General features: G+C 44.9%; 1 protein-coding gene across 1 annotated transcript in view; it reads left to right on the top strand.

Moving 5' to 3' along the window:
* The first annotated feature begins 1,580 nt into the window (after positions 1–1,580).
* LOC118370297 (filamin A-interacting protein 1-like) overlaps positions 1,581–15,488 on the top strand; it is a 100,184-nt gene continuing 86,276 nt past the window's right edge. The window contains exon 1 of the mRNA XM_052499782.1: positions 1,581–1,912. The gene's annotated coding sequence lies outside the window, so the exon portion shown is untranslated. The remainder of the gene's footprint in view (positions 1,913–15,488) is intronic.

Here is a 15,488-nt window from a genome sequence, read left to right as displayed (position 1 = left end):
TTTTCCTGTATTCCAACAGTTTATTTTACAGTGGGGACTGAGTGTGCATTGTCATACTGTCCTGCGTTATTGTTCTCCTGAGTAGGACAACAGGTGGCTCTGATAGTACAGGCCATGCCGAGTCTCCATGACAACCCCCAGCACATTGTAGATAAGGTCAGAGTTGATGGGAGCCCATTGAGATCTAAATCTATAAGGGGATATTTTCTACCTCCCATAGCAGGCACTGTGAGGCCCACCTTTTAGTCTGTTTCTGACCAGATGTATGTGTATGTGCCAAGGAGAGGTTCCGATGACAGCTGGGGACTGACACAATGGAAGCCTCGAATGTGCCTTTACCTCACCACACACACAGTTTGTGTCAGTCCAGACACACTTCCAGACACTGAAACATTGACACCACTGCTACTCAGGAGAAGGCCAGAGGAAAAGCCTTCCCACCCACACACCCACCGCAGCACTGCTCACTGATGGAAAACACAGACCCGCACGGAGCCAAGGACACATTGAAAGGAGTCTGAGATGTAGTCCCGTGGTTGCCGTGGTCGGACAGAAAACAGTCCCACAGGAGAGCATGCCTCAGTGAAGGTCCAAGCGTAGAACAGTATACTTCTGGAATAGAATGCTGGGTTTTAAAGGGGAAAAACATGCTGTGAAATTCAGTGATTCTTTGAAAAATACAGTTTTCAATTATTTTCAGAGTTGACTGGCAAATGATCATAGAATCTTGACATTGTTTTGAATACTGCTATGCTCCTATCAGACCACCATTTTGATTCCCCACATGCAAATCAAATGCCTTGTCCTAAGGTACCAGAGCAGGTGACATGGTCACCCGGACTCTATTGTCATCCAGAATAGACCAACTGAGTCAAATAAAACCTACAATGCATTTTACTCTGTCACCTTGTGTCACCTATTGTTTAAACTGTGGGTGATGTGGGTACCAGTGTCCTCAGTAAAACTAAGTTCCTGACTACATGAAGGGATCAGCTTTCCAAAGCTGTCCTGATGACATATAGAACTATAGGATGTGTATGGTAGATGCTATTAGGGTCTTACTGGCCAATCTCTTTCAACTTGGGAACTGTCCCGTGTCAAGCTTTTCACTCTCTTCAACAACAATCAACCAATCCCAAACTGACTAACCTACCCCTGGGTACTTGAAACAATTTACACCCCCCTTCTCTTCTCCCTCTTTCCTTCCTCTCTCTCTATCTCCACGGGGACAGTCCCAGACTCCTTAGGGATCAGTTCCCTGACAGGACCATCTGGCCAAGTGTGTGTGTGTGTGTGTGTGTGTGTGTGTGTGTGTGTGTGTGTGTGTGTGTGTGTGTGTGTGTGTGTGTGTGTGTGTGTGTGTGTGTGTGTGTGTGTGTGTGTGTGTGTGTGTGTGTGTGTCATTAGGGGTAGGTTAAATTTAGCAGCGAGGCAGATATCTGCATGCCAGGTCCTATCTGTACCTTTACCCCCTCCCTCCCTCTCTCTCTCCTTCCCTCCCTCCCTCTCTCTCTCCCTCCCTCTCTCTCTCTCCTTCTCTCCCTCCCCAGTCATTTCTCTCCACTGCACCACACTGTCCTTCTATCCAGTCCTCTATCACAGCAGCGTCTCATTCCCCCTCTTTCTGTCTCTCTCTCTCCCAGGCGCGCTCCCTCTCTCTGTCAGCATTGGCGGGAGAGTGATTCACCCCCCTCCTCCTCCCCCATCGCTCTAACTGGATTGTACAGACAGAGGCAAGCTGAGGACACAGAAGAGGAGAAAAAGGGCTCGATCAGGGAAGGAAGACGTGGAAACACTACACACTGGATAACATTTCCTCTGCTGTCAGGGGGCTACAGAGCAACACAGTGACACTGCAGCAGTAGCAGCAAGCAGCGGTCTGGACTACAGCTTTGACTCACCGCTCTCTGAGGTAAGACTGGTTGTCAGCTACATGCTGCAGCTAAACCCAGAGAGGGGGGTCAAACTACATGGACTTCTCTCTCTGTACCCATGACAACCCTCTTTGTCTACAGTATTTCATTCAGTTTATCATGTGCATTCTGCAGTGTATGGAGACAGGCTGGTGTTGGGAGGGTGTTGCTGTGACGGTGTTGTGGCTAATCAGACAGGGCAGGTAGACTGCATGAAGGGAACATGTCGTGACCACATAGACCACTCTGCTCACTGTTGTATTCTCAGTGAGGTCAGCTGAGGGAGTTGATTTACAGATCCACTATCAATCCTATTGACTCCTGTTGATTTGACATCTTTGCATCATTACTGATGTTTTGGGTGCATATCTGCATGAGTATTGATGTTGTGTTTGTGTATCTGGATAGAATATTGTACTGAAAAAAAAGGTGCTGTCTAGAACCGAAAGGGTTCTTTGGCTGTCCCCATAGCGTATCCCTTTGAAGAACCCTTTTGGTTCCAGGTGTAACCCTTTTGGGTTCCATCTAGAACCCTTTCCACAGATGGTTCTACCTGTAACCCAAAAGGACAGCTGGAAAACCCTTTTGGAACCCTTTTTTCTAAGAGTGTAGATCAGTTTCCAGTCAAACATAATCCCATGTGATTGACTGCAGCTAATATGAACATATTTATCGATTGTCAACTGAGAAGTGCAGGAAGGGTATTTCCTAAGGGCAGCGGGTCCAGGCTCAGGGTCCTGTGCGTCTCAGATCCCCAGAGGGCTGTGGGGGATATGGAGGGGCTGAGCCAGATGGGGTTATCAGGCCTTCACCTAGCAGCTCCGTTTGGAACGTGTCGCCCCAGAGCAGGGAGAGGGAGGCGGATGCCTGGCCATCATCAATACATTTTTAGCAGCGACCAGATTCTTCTGACTGTGGATCAGACTGGCGCAAACATGGCGCCCAAAGCAAGCCCCTCTGTGTTTGGTCGTCATTTCTCAAGCTAGAGCAGATCATTCCCACGTTTAGAGTAGCTCATTTAGTGGGTACAGTATGGTCAATATGTGACCAAAGAGGAGTCGTTCGTTCAGGGTTCCTAACCTAAAGACCATTAGAGCTCCTTCAACATTGTTTACATTTATGTTATCAATTCCCAGGAGGCTCCAGGGTTTGGCATGGCAACCCTACAGTGGTAAAGCACATTGGATGTTTGTGTAACATGAAAAGGACCACATCATCTTCGGTGACAGTACAGACCTTTTAGGTTGATCCCTCTTGCCTTAAGTGTGAACATTAACGATCACCAAATCATTTGGCGTCAACGCCTACCTTTCTCCTCATGGACATACTTTCTATAGTTCAGACATTTATGTCAATCCCTCCAGCGTTGAGTCTGAACATTAGAGGTCATCAATCCATGCATAAAACAGGAATGGTCTGTGTCTGTCTTCCTTCATCTATAACCTGCCGAAGCTCCATGCTCTTCTCTAGACATGCCCCTGATAAGCCCAACACTAAACCTAAACCCAACACTAATCTGTGCTGTAAGCAAATATTTGTCCTGACAGAAGGACACCCAGCAATGCTCCATATGAACTTTTAAAAGGCCTGAGACCCAACAGAGTGGTTTGTGAGTCCAAGCGACAGGCTAACACATACAACCAGGCCTGACCTGAAATACTTTAAGAAATTAAGAGATGGGAAACGTCATTGGATTCATATTAACGACCATTGTGTATGTTGCCCGTATGTTGTCAATGGACCATGCGGTGCATTCTGAGTACAATCCCACAAGGAATGCCCTCCTTCAAGGAGTCAGTGGGAGTCAATTGGGCACCAGCTCCAAAATCCAACATTAGCATGAATTACGTGAACAAGAAGCACTACATTACAAATATTTTCTGAGATGTGAGATAATTAACTTGTTCTCTGTAATATCATATAGCTTTGAAATCGTGACATTTCATACTTTGGAGGACAATAGGAGGTTTCTCGACTCATACCTTCATACCACCTTTTAGAAGGGAATGCTTGACGATTAGCTTACCAACTGCATGACAACATGAACCTGATTGGTTGACAGTCTGCTGGGTGGGGCAGCATAGTACTTACCTCTGTTCATTGGCCAATGAGTTTCCCATCTCCTCATTTCTTAAAGTATTTCAGGCATGGCGTGGCCTGTCCGTGGTGCCTGCCTCCTCAGGCGTTGTAATCTGACTGTAAGCCTGGGATGTGGTGAGACAGCTAGGGCCTAGGGAGGGTCTGAGGGTGTGTGGATGTGGTGAGACAGCTAAGGCCTAGGGAGGGTCTGAGAGTGTGTGGATGTGGTGAGACAGCTAAGGCCTAGGGAGGGTCTGAGAGTGTGTGGATGTGGTGTGGCAGCTAGGGCCTAGGGAGGGTTTGAGGGTGTGTGGATGTGGTGTGGCAGCTAGGGCCTAGGGAGGGTCTGAGGGTGTGTGGATGTGGTGTGGCAGCTAGGGCCTAGGGAGGGTCTGACAGTGTGTGTATGACAGTGGCTGGTAAAACTTTAAATCAAAGATTGGGCTCATAGTAATGGAACAGTATCAAACCGTCATTAATATGAGCTGCCCTCCCCTCACCAGCCTCCACTGTGTATGCCCAGGTTACATGTGAAGTCCCAGTAGGAGTGTACAGTATGTGTGGGATGAACCAAGGGAGACAGGGTGGGTGAGGAGAGAGGGATCAAGGAACAGCTGAATCAGCAGACCCCAGGGATTTGGGCTTATAAATTCCATTGGGCCATTTGTGCAGAGTGATGGATTGGATGGGGTACTGATGCAGTGTTGAGCCCATGGTTAACGTAGAGATTGTTACATTGGTTTGGCACTGGCATGCTCTGCCGTCCGGTTCCTTCAGTGTGATTGACAGTTTGGGGGAAGTGGGGCAGTAATCAGTACATCAGACTGGCAAGTATTAGTCACACCTCCTGCTGTCTAGAGCTAGAGGGGAATTGGGTTAGTGATCTGTTTACCTTCAGAGTTGTGTGTTGTGTGTGTGTGTGTGTGCGTCCGTGCAGGTATCAAATGAATAGATGAACAGGTACAGCTGATGCTGCTGTGAGGCCAGACATGAAGCCATGTCTGCAGGCAGTGAGATCTTCACGTTACTGCCACCATCATTCTGTCTCATTAACATGTGCTGTGAGGCCGTGGCCCCTAATACCAACCATGGCTGTAGACTCCCCCTTCTTCCCCTCAGCCAAATCCCTTCACTAAGGGTTTAAGGGGGCTGGCCGGGGTGTTTGCCAGGCTTCATCAACACTTCATCTGTCTCCTCATGACAGTAGTTGGATTCTGCAGTAACACTTCTTTGGCCCCAATTGCAGATGAACTGAAACCACACAGGGAGTTTCTTCAGAAAGTTGACACAGGTGTTGACTGCATTAAAACCGACATACCCCACAAGCTGCCCCTCCTACTGCTGTGGACATTGATACTGTGCATGCAGGCTTTTGTTCCAGCTCAGCACAACCACAACCACACCTACGGTACCAGTCAAAAGTTTGGATACACCTACTCATTCAAGGGTTTTTCTTTATTTTTACTATTTTCTACATGATTCCATGTGTTATTTCATCATTTGATGTCTTCACTAATATTCTACAATGTAGAAAATAGTAAACAATTATTATAATAATCTTTGAATGAGTAGGTAAATCCAATAGCACCAAGACCTGGACTCACTGAACCCAGTGTGTTAGTGCTGGACCAGATCTTGTGGTTTGTCCATCATGTGGTCTGAGGGAGGCCATGGAGGGGGCTGGTCAGAGAGACAGGGGCTAGAGAGGGGCCAGGGTTGAGACGGGGGCTGGTCAGAGAGATGGGGGCTAGAGAGAGGGCCAGGGTTGAGATGGGGGCTGGTCAGAGAGATGGGGGCTAGAGAGGGGCCGGGGATGAGATGGGGGCTGGTCAAAGAGACAGTGGCTAGAGAGGGTCCGGGGTTGAGATGGGGGATGGTCAGAGAGACAGTGTCTAGAGAGGGGGCTGAGATGGGGGATGGTCAAAGAGACAGGGTCTAGAGAGGGGGTTGAGATGGGGGATGGTCAAAGAGACAGTGGCTAGAGAGGGGGTTGAGATGGGGGATGGTCAAAGAGACAGTGGCTAGAGAGAGGGTTGAGATGGGGGATGGTCAAAGAGACAGTGTCTAGAGAGGGGGTTGAGATGGGGGATGGTCAGAGAGACAGTGGCTAGAGAGGGGTTTGAGATGGGGGATGGTCAAAGAGACAGTGTCTAGAGAGGGGGTTGAGATGGGGGATGGTCAGAGAGACAGTGGCTAGAGAGGGGGTTGAGATGGGGGATGGTCAGAGAGACAGTGGCTAGAGAGGGGTTTGAGATGGGGGATGGTCAAAGAGACAGTGTCTAGAGAGGGGGTTGAGATGGGGGATGGTCAGAGAGACAGTGGCTAGAGAGGGGGTTGAGATGGGGGATGGTCAAAGAGACAGTGGCTGGAGAGGGGGTTGAGATGGGGGGGATGGTCAGAGAGACAGTGGCTAGAGAGGGGGTTGAGATGGGGGATGGTCAGAGAGACGGGGGCTAGAGAGGGTCCGGGGTTGAGATGGGGGCTGGTCAAAGAGACAGTGGCTAGAGAGGGGGATTAGATGTGGGATGGTCAGAGAGACAGTGGCTAGAGAGGGGGTTGAGATGGGGGATGGTCAGAGAGACAGTGGCTAGAGAGGGGTTGAGATGGGGGATGGTCAGAGAGACAGTGGCTAGAGAGGGGGTTGAGATGGGGGCTGGTCAAAGAGACAGTGGCTAGAGAGGGGGTTGAGATGGGGGATGGTCAGAGAGACAGTGGCTAGAGAGGGGGTTGAGATGGGGATGGTCAGAGAGACTGGCTAGAGAGGAGGTTGAGATGGGGGCTGGTCAAAGAGACAGTGGCTAGAGAGGGGGTTGAGATGGGGGTGGTCAGAGAGACAGTGGCTAGAGAGGGGGTTGAGATGGGGGCTGTAGCGGTGTTGACCAGTGCCAGTGGGACTCGAGCCAAGCACATGTAGCTCCCCAAAGAGCAGCGAGGTTGCTTCCTTTTTAGACCAGGTATCCTGTTTCCTCACAGAATGCCACTGGTGTAGTCTCTGGGAAAAGAGCTCTCTCTCTATATATATATATAAATATATATATATATCTGAAGAGAAATTCTAATGTTGTTCACCCCCACATCTCCTCCTCCTTCTGCCTGCCAGCCAACGTGGCTAAATATCAGCATGTTTATTTTTAATCCTCTATTTGTCATTTAGAATCACAGCATAGCTTCAAGCTGCACTGCAGTCGTTGAATCTGTGGGTTGAAGGAGAATTTAGAGCTGTAGGGACGTTTCTCTCCCCAGTTAGAGAATATGTAGGGAGGCAGAGAAGTGAGTTGTTTACTAGTCCCTCTTGAGACCTTCTGGCCTAGCTACCAGAGTGACCATGAGCTCTGTCAAAACAAGCCTGCACTGCAGTATTTACACAGTTCAACATTCCTTTTTCCCTACAATCAAGTCAAATCACACAATGTCCTTTGGGTAGTGAGCTGTAAAAACAGCTGATAGACTCCTCTCACAGACAGGTAGAAATAGGTACGCTCTTAGAAAAAGTGTGCTATCTAGAACCTAAAAGGGTTCTTCGGCTGTCCCCATAGGGGAACACTTTGAATAACTATTTTTGGTTCCAGGTAAAACCCTATGCGGTTCCATGTAGAACCTTCTGTGGAAAGGGTTTTACATGGAACCGCATAGGGTTTTACCTGGAACCAAAAAGGGTTCTTCTAAGGGGACAGCCGAAGAACCCTTTTGGAACCCTTTTTTCTAAGATTGTACAGATTTCAGGAAGAGACAGGTGTATGTAGGTGCAGTGATAGTGATCGGGCTTAAGTAAACAAATATACACATTAAATGGTTGGTCTGATTGTATCCTGCTCAGACTCCTAAAGCCACAGAGCAGGCGGGGAGCATTGGCCACTCGCTGCGTCTATACACAGTACATTAGGCCTGGAGTGATGGATGAGTGTCCGTGCTGCATTAGACACTCAGCAGCAGATGAAAAGGCCTCATTTTAATGTCTGAAAGTGCCGTACATGCGGAATCCTACAGCTTTGGTGTTACAGGGGGAATCCCCAGCTTCTAAACGTGTCAGAGGAGGCTGGACCTGCTCAGCCTGAGGTCCAGACGAAGCCTGGTGTGAGACATATTGCTGGTGAGCTAGAATAAAGAATAAAGAAGGGATTAGGTTTTAGGCTGATTGGATGAACCATTTCTGGATTGAACATATACAGTGCATTCGGAAACTATTCAGACCCCTTCACTTTTTCCACATTTTGTTACATTACAGCCTTATTCTAAAATTGATTAAATTGTTTTTTCCCACTTCATCAATCTACACACAATACCCCATAATAACAAAGCAAAAATAGATTTTTAGACATTTTTGCTAATTTATAAAAAATAAAAACACAGAAATATGTTATTTACATAAGTATTCAGACCCTTTGCTATAAGATTCAAAACTGAGTTCAGGTGCATCCTGTTTCCATTGATCATCCTTGAGATGTTTCTACAACTTGATTGGAGTCCACATGGGGTAAATTCAATTGATTTGACATGGTTTGTAACGGCAGACACCTGTCTATCTAAGGTCCCACAGTTGACAGTGCATGTCAGAGCAAAAACCAAGCCATGAGGTCGAAGGATTGGATAAGACGGCACAAGTACTGGGTTCCCTGCTAAATGTGAGCTAGTGAAAGAATAAAAGGTCATTGAGTTCCAATTGGTTAAAAACGGCCCCACTGGTTGCAGTGGCCCTTGTTGTTGTCCCGTCTATGACATCACGTAGCTAGGGACGGTCATACTAAAAATGACAGAGCGTATATTGTCACAGCCACACCCTGTGCCACTCTGGAACTCATCAAATGTCAGGAGCAATTATCAGGCTATTTTCTACCCCTAGAACATGTTCCCTCAACCGTTCCCTTCTTATTTAAGGCTACTGATTGACTGAGGCATGTTACACACACAGCACTGATATGAGCTCTGGCCTCCAGGATACAGCATGGTGCAGTGTCAGGCTGGCATGGGGCCCAGTACTGAGCTACCCATGAGGTGTGAGGAGGGTACAGTACACCGTCTGTCTGCCATATAGTCCAGTTAGACCTTATAACAGGCTTAAGCTATGGTCCAATCTCTCTTAGACTGCAGATTTTCTCCACATCGTCTTTCACTCAGGATACCAGTAAAGGAAGTAGGGCACAGTGGTGTGGAACACTCAGATAGAAATATATTTAGTAGAACAGACATGGCTCTATTACATGTAGAGTAAGGAATCTTGTCAGTTCTTTTTTTGACATGTCTACCTGAATGTGTCCCAAATGACCTGCTAGGTGGTTTTGGTAGTTAGGGGCTCGCTGTTGGTAGCTGTTTTGTTTATTTGGATCCTCATTAGCCTTTGCAGAAGCAGCATCTACTCTTCCTGGGGTCCACAGCTATATCAATACCACAACAGATCACTTAGATCTACAGCCATGCTTCGCTAGCTAATCATTGCCAGGAATAATTAACCTGGGCCTGGTTTCCCAAAAGTGTTGGCATTTAGGCTTACGAGCGTTTTAACGATGCATCTTTCCTACAACGGCCGAAGATGTTAAATAGGTTTCCCAAAACACCACGTAGAGAGAACGTTCGCTAAGTGCGTCATTGAGGCCTGGGCTGATACTGATAGGATCGAAAGGCAACGCTGCTCTCAGATCAGCTTTCTCTATTCAAATCTTACCTTAACATTCTAATTATTCCACAGTACTGACGATTAATCAGCTACTAGAAAGATATTATCACCTATTGCTGCAAATATTAGGCAGCTTATTATAATGCTTACTCTTTAATAATGCACTAAATCAAGATGTGCACATGTTGTTACACATCATGAAATATATTGAGACAAATTACAGACAGTAGCATACAAGTATCAAAATAGAACTAAATTGATTGAACGTTAAATGTATTGCAATATGATTTACATAGGCCTATAGCCTACTGTAGGCAACTTTGTATTTGTAGTCAACTTTGTTGTGAAGTTATCAGCAGTCACAGAGAGACAGATAAAACATGTGATTCTATGTTTAGCGGAGGTCTTCTGTGTATAAAGTGACTTGGGAGGGCAAAAAAGCATCTAACGATGCACTGTTCACCGGACGTGCTACCTGTCCCAGACCTGCTGTTTTCAACTCTCTAGAGACAGCAGGAGCGGTAGAGATACTCTGAATGATCAGCTATGAAAAGCCAACTGACATTTACTCCTGAGGTTCTGACCTGTTGCACCCTCAACAACCACTGTGATTATTATTATTTAACCCTGCTGGTCATCTATGAACATTGGAACATCTTGGCCATGTTTTGTTATAATCTCCACCCGGTACAGCCAGAAGAGGACTGGCCACCCCTCATAGCCTGGTTCCTCTCTAGGTTTCTTCCTAGGTTTTGGCCTTTCTAGAGAGTTTTTCCTAGCCACCGTGCTTCTACACCTGCATTGCTTGCTGTTTGGGGTTTTAGGCTGGGTTTCTGTACAGCACTTTGAGATATCAGCTGATGTAAGAAGGGCTATATAAATACATTTGATTTGATTTGACTTAGCTTTTCTACTAGTGGTCTGAGGCAGTCGTTAGATTAAGAGCGTTTTCAAGTGCAACTTTAAAAACAATGTTTTTGGGAAACATCTCGGAGATTTAACGATGCTCCTACGATGCTTTTGGCAAACCGGGCCCTGGTGTTTTCCATCTTAGATTTGTTAGCGTAAAGGTTCAAATCTCCAAACAGGAGACTCCAGCCAGTGTTAGTCAATACATTACGGTCAATAGAAGTGAGTGGTTTTAAATAGCCGATCAATTCCCTCTTTCCCAGCGAGTCAATCAATGAGGAGATGCTTAATGCTTAACTAATTACCATCAAGGGGGAAGAGTGACATCAATTTCGACCTCGACAGCTGGTCAATGGCCTAATTGGTTACTACCTCAGCCCGCTGTGCTAGCAAATAACAATATGTGTTATTCTTAGTAAAGAGTTCAAAGCTTATTGAACTGATATTGTAGCTGTCCAAATTGTTAGATACATGAGATTTCAGTCTGACAGACAGACAGACAACTACCCTTGAGGGTCTGTTGCCGTGAGCAACAGTGAGCTAAACTGGTTATAAATCAACTATGGATGTTTTCACTGTGTGGCTAACCATTTAGTTTGATTAAAAACACCACATGGATTAAACAGAAAAGATTACAATCACAGTGTCAGGCTGGTATATGTACATGTATTTACGTATATGTAAATTACAGATATCGAAATATATGTTTAAACCTGATATGTACATATTTAAATATATGTACAAAAATATATGGACATATTACAAAATTGGCCATTTTCATATACTTCTACATAGAGGTTTATACACTGAGTATACAAAACATTAATAACACCTGCTTTTTCCATGACCAGGTGAATCCAAGTGAAAGCTATGGTCGGTTATTGATGTCACTTGTTAAATCCACTTCAATCAGTGAAAACTCAACTTTGGAAACCTAATGCTAAGGTACCAGAGGTCAGTGAGACTCGACATTATCATCAGGGTAGAAAACTCTGTGAGGTGTGTATTTTACATATGCAATTTACAAATAATGTACATATATTTTTTTTATTTATATATATGCTAAATACATTTTCCCAATATATTTAAATATATTAGATATATATATTTAACCCCCCACCCCCTCCCCCATAGTGGGACGGATCGAGTGACCCTAATTATAGCAGGCAGCGGGCCTTGGGCAAGCGTGAATTACAGAGAGATCATCCCACCTCAAGTCTGGGCACATAAACATACCTTTATTTAACTAGGCAAGTCAGTAAGAACAAATTCTTATTCACAATGACTGCCTACCAAAAGGCCTCCTGCGGGGACGGGGGCAGGGATTTAAAAAAATATATATACAGTGTATATAAATACACACATATATATATATATAGATAGATAGGTATAGATATATATATATATATATACATATATATATATACATATATACATATACATATACATATACATATACATATACAGATATATAGATATATTTACATATAACTATATATATATATATATATACATATACATATATAGATATATAGATATAGATATATTTACATATAACTATAGGACAGAACACACATCACGACGAGACAACACAACACTACATAAAGAGAGACCTAAGACAGAACATAGCAAGACAGCAACACAACATGACAACAACACGGTAGCAACACAACATGGTAGCAGCACAAAATATGGTACAAACATTATTGGGCTCAGACAACAGCACAAAGGGAAAGAAGGTAGAGACAACAATACATCACGCAAAGCAGCAAGGCTTAATAACGGCAACACGAGCACTGCAACAGCTAGCCCCACTCAAACAGCTAGCACAGGCTAGGCTAGCCCCACTGGAGCAGCCATCACAGGCTAGGCTTGACCCACTCCAACAGCCATAGAGCATATATGCGTGAAGGCTAGGCTAGCCCCACTCCAACAGCTAGCAGGGCCGAATTAGCAGCATGGCTAATAGCCATAGCCGCATCTTGCTCAACAGACTATAAACTGTGGGACATGTTAAGGACAAAGCATAGAGATGGTTCACAGTTCTGTGGAGCCATTTCTCTTTTTTTGGGCTTTCATGACTCCTACTGAGCAGAATGAGTCCAGTGATATTTTATAATCCCTTGTGGGTATTTTGTATACGCCTGGTGTTTACTGAGAAGGAAGTGACCTTTGCAATTTAACCTAGTTGGCCTCTTCACATATGAGCCTTTCAACTGTGAGGATTGCCTGATAACATAACTGGTCTACATTCCTAGCATCAATGTGTTCTGTGTTTTTTTTTACCTTTATTTTACCAGTTATGTTGACTGAGAACACATTCTCATTTACAGCAATGACCTGGGGTATAGTTACAAGGGAAACGAGGCAGGATGAATGAGCCAATTGGAAGCTGGGGATGATTAGATAGTCATGATGGTATGAGGCTCAGTTATGGAATTTAGCCAGGACATCAGGGTTACCACCCCTACTCTTACAATAAGTGTCATGGGATCTTCAGTAACCACAGAGAGACAGGACACCCATTTAACATCCCATCCGAAAGACAGCACCCTACATAGGGCAATGTCCCCAATCACTGCTCTGGGGCACGAGGATATTCTTTTAGACCAGAGGAAAGTGTGCCTCCTACTGCCCCTCCAACACCACCTGGTCTCCCATCCAGGGACCGACTAGGACCAACCCTGCTTAGCTTCAGATGCATGCCAGCAGTGGGATGGATGCAGGGTGTATGGGATGCAGGGCAGGGTGTATGGTATGCAGGGTGTATGGTACGGAGGTCAAGCTGAATTTCCACCATTACTTCTCTCCTCTTCCATACTGGAGCTCCACTTCTTGTTTTACATGTTTCCTTCCCCTTTCCCCAGTAGGGGGCACAAAGCTCCAAGCTAAAGTCTGACAAATGGAACTTGAAGTTTTTGACATCAAGTGTACTAATTGGATCATAGTATGCTTAACTTATTCTAGTATTCTTAGATTCGTAGAAAGGGCCTGGTATTCTTAGTACAGTGGTTGGCACACAGTGCCATTACATTCATTGTCCCATATCGTACAATGTCGGAAGCACCAAAATCCTGAGGATATATATAGATATGCTATCATTGTAAGATTGAATGTGGGCGGAGAGGCATACCATGCTTTTATGCGAGAAATAGACCAGAGAAACGGACATGGGACTCTTTCAAGGGGAGACAACAGACAAGACTGCGAAGGGTTACAAGGTGGCGTCACTCCTCTCCAATAGATGAACGGTCAGAAAGAGTCAACCAGAAACACTGAGAGATTAGAAAACCCTACAAAGAGGGATTTTCAACCTCCGCAAACGGATTGTTGTGTATACTTCAGTTGGCGTGACAATGAGAAGGAAACAACTGACTTGTTGTGAGGTCACTCGGGGTCAAAAGGTCATAGTGGTAGGTATCTTTTAATTTCGTATTTTAGTTTTTTTTAAATATAATTTAAACTGCACTGTCGGTTAGGGCTCATAAGTAAGCATTTCACTGTTAGGTCTACACCTGTTGTACTCGGCGCATGTGACTAATACAATTTGATTTGATCTCTCAGACTGGTCAGGGTGAGTCAGGCTTAGACATGTGAACAGTTACAGGACGTGGTGAAAGGAGGAATCACCATTCAGAGGGATCTAGGCTGTATCAGACACACTGACAACCTGATGACCAGCCTAATGGACCCTATAACCCATTTCTGTGTTCTTGTCAGTTCTTTGTCAGAGACACTGATCTAAGGTCAGCTTTGCATTTCTTTCCCTTATGGTGAAGGTAAGAATTCGGGAAAAGTCACTAATCCTAAATCAGTGTTTACAGGTGCCTTCTGCCCAGAACTGCCAAAGAGGATGGGCTCATTGAGAGGAGGGTCATGATACCTGCATAGTGCCTTTAAGAATGATGTTATCTTACTCAGTGCTGCTGTTGCGCTTGTGTGCAGGCTAAAGAACAAAGTCCCAAAAGTTACAAATTGCTGCCCTCTGCAGGTTATCCTGTAAAAAGCATCACCAGAATGTAGAGCTTTATGCCAATGCATTTTTTTACACGTTTCAGTAATTTAGCAGAGACTCTTATCTTATCTTATCTTACTGTAGTGGGGCATTTTTGTACTGGTCCCCCGTGGGAGTCGAACCCACAACCCTAAAGTTGCAAACGGCATCCTCTACCCACTGTTCCACAGGGGACCCTATGGAGTGAGCACTCTTCTTCCTGCATGGGAAAACAGTATAGAGAATGCTACAACTCAAGTTTATCCTGTAGGTTGCCCTACAGTATGTCAGACATTTGAGAGTAACATTTACCATGGCGATTTATGATAGGCGATCATTACCATTGCTGGCTCAACATAGCCTAGTGACATCTCTATAGCTATATGAGATGGCGCCAACAGACATGGCAGCTCTGCTTCTAGCTCCTAAGAAACTTTGCAGTATTGTAAAACAAATGTTGTGTTATCTCTTACATTATTAGCCCAGAAAGTTTTCTTGTGTTAAATTTCTAATTCCATTATTTTACAGTGCATTCGCAAAGTATTCAGACCCCTTGACTTTTTTCAACATTTTGTTACTTTACAGCCATATTCTAAAATTGATTAAATTATTTATTTCTCCCTTATTAATCTACACACAATACCCCATAATCACAAAGCGAAAACAGGTTTTTAGATTTTTTTGCAAATTTATAACAAAAAACATAACTACCTTATTTACATAAGTATTCAAACCCTTTGCTATGAGACTCGAAACTGAGCTCAGGTGCATCCTGTTTCCATTGAGCATCCTTGAGATGTTTCTACAACTTGATTGGAGTCCACCTGTGGTAAAGTCAATTAATTGGACATGATTTGGAAAGGCACACACTTGTCTATATAAAGGTCCCACAGTTGACAGTGCATGTCAGAGCAAAAACCAAGCCATGAGGTCGAAGGAATTGTCCGTAGAGCTCCAAGACAGGATTGTGTTGAGGCACAGA

Source organism: Oncorhynchus keta, chromosome 37 (genome assembly GCF_023373465.1).
Source record: "Oncorhynchus keta strain PuntledgeMale-10-30-2019 chromosome 37, Oket_V2, whole genome shotgun sequence".
NCBI lineage: Eukaryota > Metazoa > Chordata > Actinopteri > Salmoniformes > Salmonidae > Oncorhynchus > Oncorhynchus keta.
The sequence above is the reverse complement of the archived record's forward strand: the minus strand, read 5'-3'. Positions and strand labels throughout refer to the sequence as shown.